Here is a 4,871-nt window from a genome sequence, read left to right as displayed (position 1 = left end):
TCCAGTACACGGCATCGGACAGACGAGGCCCCCTCGTCGTCCCTACGTGCTGAGCTCTTCCCGTTTCGCTCGCAGCTACTCAGGGAATCCCGGTTGGTTTCTCTTCCTCCTCTTATTAATATGCTTAAATTCTGAGGGTCGTCACACATCACTTGAGGCCTACAGACTCCACTGTCACAATGATGCGACGGGAGAAGCGGTGATAAATCACCCCTGTCGTGCTAACCTCACTCACCCACACGGCGTGAACACGTCTCGCGACTGCAACTGGATGCGAGGAAAGATACGAGCGCGTTGGGCCGCAAGTGTTACTCGACCCGAGCCAACCGGTGGAAGTCCCCGTGCAATTGGTGATAACCTTATATGCTGTGGTGGATACATCCGTTGGTTGATACTAGAGGTCGAACCGTGCGACTTGACGCGCGCTCGCTCTTCACCCATGCTCACATGTGTGTGTGTGTGTTTAGGTTTGTGTACCATACCTCGTATGTCTCTCTGTGTTAGCACTCTCACTTTCAGCGCCCACGGTCCCGACAAGGATGCGGATCCGAGCACGCCATGCTGCGACAGCCTACCCCCCTATGATGGGGTCAGGACGGTCAGTTTGGTTAGAGTGTTGAGATAACTTGGTAGGCACTCAAGGATGTGTGCATCGGTCGGGTTGAGTCGTCCGATGCGCCATATGCGTTCAACGTGTCGATGTTCATGTGTCCTGCAGTTCACATTCTGACGCGCATTTAGCTGCGGTCTTCATCGATCCATGAGCCGAGTGATCCCCTGCCTAGGGTTTAACGTACACACCGAACTAGTTGATGAATGGAACCGAAGTCCATCCATCCATTATACACATACCAACACACAACTCTGGTTCCCTAGTACCACACTGCAGGCGCCCACGGCCCCGACGGATGCGGAGCCGAGCACGCCAAAGTGCGACTGTCGATCACCCCGTTGTGACACGACAATCAGTCAGTGTATAAGGTACCCGGTACTACCAAAGTGTGCATCTTTACTGACCTTCGCCGAGGCAGTGGTATGTGTATCCCTTTGAAAGAGTTGCTTTCGCTCAACTCTACCAAGTGTGCTACACCATCTTGTGGTTGTAGCGTGCGCGTCAGCATATTGTGCCGACGATGCGTTTGGCAACCTCACTCCCGGACTTGTTTGATCGGTAATGATATGTCCATTATACACAAACCAACACACAACTCTGATTCCCTAGTACCACACTGCAGGCGCCCACGGCCCCGACGGATGCGGAGCCGAGCACGCCAAAGTGCGACTGTCGATCACCCCTTTGTGACACGACAATCAGTCAGTGTATAAGGTACCCGGTACTGCCAAAGTGTGCGTCTTTACTGACCTGCGCCGAGGCAGTGGTATGTGTATCCCTTTGAAAGAGTTGCTTTCGCTCAACTCTACCAAGTGTGCTACACCATCTTGTGGTTGTAGCGTGCGCGTCAGCATGTGATGCCGACGATGCGTTTGGCAACCTCACTCCCGGACTTGTTTGATCGGTAATGATCCTTCCGCAGGTTCACCTACGGAAACCTTGTTACGACTTTTACTTCCTCTAAATCATCAAGTTCGGTCAACTTCGGCCGTGCCAACTGCAGCTCACGAAGGAACCGCGGAAGGTATGCCTCCAGAGACCTCACTAAATAATCCATCGGTAGTAGCGACGGGCGGTGTGTACAAAGGGCAGGGACGTAATCAGCGCTAGCTAATGACTAGCACTTACTAGAAATTCCAGGTTCATGGGGACCGTTGCAGTCCCCAATCCCAACTAAATGAGCATTTGGGTGATTTCCCGTTCCTCTCGGAATGGGGGCGCCTATTGGCGAGAACACGCTGCTGCCCACATTGTAGCACGCGTGCAGCCCAGAACATCTAAGGGCATCACGGACCTGTTATCGCTCACTCTCACCTTGCTAAACACAAGTTGTCCCGCTAAGCAGGGCAAACTAGTGCGACGACCGCCCGCGAAGGCGCCGCCGCCCCGTAACGTCAGGTGCGCCCGGAGGCACACTGCTGACAGCGTTCTAGTTAGCTTGTTTGAGTCGCGTTCGTTATCGGAATTAACCAGACAAATCATTCCACGAACTAAGAACGGCCATGCACCACTACCCTTAAATTTGAGAAAGAGCTCTTAATCTGTCTTACCTCGATAAGTTCGGACCTGGTAAGTTTTCCCGTGTTGAGTCAAATTAAGCCGCAAGCTCCACTTCTTTTTTTTTTTTTTAAATACAGTGTGTTTAGTTTTATTAATGGTAAACAAAGAAACATTAACATTAATAAACGCAAACACCGCACCAATACCGACAGCATTCCCTGCACGGGTGTGGCTGCCGGTGTTTTTGCACGTTGAGACCTACTATAATGTTAGGAGCCCGTGCTCCTCCTGATCAAACATGACTGTACAAACAAAAACATTTATTACTCATCACGACATATAAACACCTAACGCGCCTTTGCTACCAAGCCAATACTAAAAGAGACGCTTCACCAAGACAGTAAGTAAATACTAAAGCACACGCCTGCTCGAGTACGCTCTCGCTCTCGTCCACCAACGCAAGCGACCAAAGGCGTATGCTCCATCAAGCTAGCGTGTGGCTGTCTCGGCCTCCGTTATGGCGGCTTCTTCGTCGGCCGACAGCACTTCGCGATGGCGGTCGGCAACCGCATTGCGGGCATGACGTCTTTGACGTTCTCGTTCGCGCCGGTTTGCACGTCGGCGTTCAAGCTCCTCCTCCGCTGGCGGCTGCCTTCTCCGACGCAGTTGGCCCGAACGCACTGGCCGGATTGTACCGGCCCGCAATTGCCGCCGATACTCCTGCTGACGCTGGTTCCGCCTTAACCGTCGGCGAAGAATTTCTTCAGCTGATGGCGGAGCCAAGTTGCGAGCGGGTCTAGCCGGGCGTTGATTGTTGGCTGCTGCTGGTTGGTTGTTGTCTCCTCCATCGTCATCATCCATCAGCTGGCGCCTCTCCCGCTGCTCCCGACGACGTCTCCGCTGGTAAGCGTTGCGGCTGGCTCGACGGTCAGCTCGCCGTCTCACTTCCGCGTGTCGCAGTGCTTCCGTGTTAGCACCGGAAATGGCAGCATTCTCGGCCGATTGGTCATCCAGCCATCGCTGCTGTAGGAAGGTGCAAACTCGTTTTGCAGCCTGTTCCGCCTGCTGCCAGTTAGCTGGGCTTGCCAGCATCCAGCCTGCCAGCTCCTCCGGTGTTACTACTACGCCGTCGTCTTTCGTCAGGAGCTGCACCCTTATGTCCGCGAACCTCGGGCAGTGGAACATCACGTGTTCTGCTGACTCGATCACGGCTGAGTCGGTGCAGAACGGGCAAGTCGGGGCTGAGATGAACCCCATGACGTGCAGAAACTCCCGGAAGAAACCGTGTCCGGAGAGTATCTGACTCAGGTGGAATCCGATCTCTCCATGCTTCCGACCTACCCAACCGCTGATGTCTGGCAATACGCGATGTGCCCAGCGCTTGAACCTACTCGCGGTCGGATGACCGCACTCCTGATTCCAATCGCTCTGCCACTTCGCCATGGTTGCTGACCTTTCCAGCCTCTGTATGACGTCGCGGTCGATCAGCACCCCTTGCTGTAGTGCCTGTTGATGCCGCCTGTGACGCCGGGCAGCTTCCTCCACTTGCAAGCGCAGTGGTATCAGCCCAGCCAACACTACCGCTGTTCCGTAGCTGACTGTGCGAAAGGTACGCGCAACCCCCCTCGCAAGAGGCCGTTGTAGCTGCTCCAATCTCCTTCTGCACCACTGCAGCTCCACCGCTTCCGCCCAGATAGGTGCCGCGTACTTCACCACCGAGTCCGCAACTGCTGCTAGCAAGCGACGCTTCGCTACCCTCGGTCCAGCGTGGTTAGGCATCACGCTGGTGGCCAACTTCACCACACGGAGAGCCTTCGCGGTTGCCTTCTCGACGTGTGGTTTCCACGAGAGGTGGTCGTGAAGTATGACCCCGAGGTAGCGTATTGCTTGCTTTGAGCGGACTTCCACTCCGTCGATCCTTACGGGCACCTGTGGGTGGCCCCGACGCAAACTCGAGATGAGCACCACCTCGGTTTTTTCCGGGGCCAGCTGTAAACGGTGTTGCTGCATCCACGCAGAGATCATTGCTACGGCCTGCTCGGCCACTCCCGCTGCCTCCTCTGGTGTGCATCCCCTTGCCAGTACTGCCAGATCATCAGCGAAGCCGATGACCGATGCTCCGTCGGGCAGCTGCAGGCGTAACACTCCATCGTACAGGATGTTCCATAGCGTGGGGCCCAAGATGGACCCCTGCGGAACTCCTGCCGTTACCTGTCGTGTTACCGGACCGGTGTTCGTGTCGTACGTCAACACGCGGTCAGAGAAGTACTCCTGCAAGATGCTGCGCAATCTTGAGGGCACTCCTTTTTCCTGCAGCGCCTGTGAGATCGCCAGCCAGTCCGCGGAGTTGAATGCATTCCGGACGTCTAGCGCTACAACCAACAGACAGCGCTTGTCTCGCTGGTTTGTCCGTCCAAAGCTCATCGCGGATCTGGCAGCATCAATCACCAACTCCACCGCCTGAAGTGTGGATCGCCCGCATCGGAACCCGAACTGTTGCTCAGAAAGTAGCGGTCCTGATGGCACCTCGATGTGGTCGTTCAGACGATCCAGCAGAACTCGTTCAAACAGCTTCCCCGGAGTGTTGATCAGCATCACCGGCCTGACCGATGACGGTTCTCCGGGGGGTTTTCCTGGCTTGGGAATGAGAACCAGCTTGGCCGTCTTCCACTGGCGAGGAAAGTGGCCGTCGTCCAGCAGCCGCTGGAACATTCGAACGTGCGTAGCTGGGTATGCCCGCACAGCAGCAGTCAGCGCG

At 55.5% G+C, this 4,871-nt stretch overlaps 2 non-coding genes across 2 annotated transcripts in view; both read right to left on the bottom strand.

Moving 5' to 3' along the window:
• LOC118516327 overlaps positions 1-161 on the bottom strand; it is a 4,266-nt gene extending 4,105 nt beyond the window's left edge. Inside the window, exon 1 of the ribosomal RNA XR_004907852.1 lies at positions 1-161. This exon is cut by the window's left edge and continues 4,105 nt beyond it. This is a non-coding gene — a ribosomal RNA (large subunit ribosomal RNA).
• Positions 162-631: 470 nt separating this feature from the next.
• On the bottom strand, positions 632-789 carry LOC118516326. Its single transcript, XR_004907851.1, has one exon. It is a non-coding gene; the product is annotated as a 5.8S ribosomal RNA (ribosomal RNA).
• Between the last annotated feature and the right edge of the window lie 4,082 nt (positions 790-4,871).

This window comes from Anopheles stephensi, unplaced genomic scaffold (genome assembly GCF_013141755.1).
Source record: "Anopheles stephensi strain Indian unplaced genomic scaffold, UCI_ANSTEP_V1.0 ucontig276, whole genome shotgun sequence".
Classification (NCBI taxonomy): domain Eukaryota; kingdom Metazoa; phylum Arthropoda; class Insecta; order Diptera; family Culicidae; genus Anopheles; species Anopheles stephensi.
The sequence above is the reverse complement of the archived record's forward strand: the minus strand, read 5'-3'. Positions and strand labels throughout refer to the sequence as shown.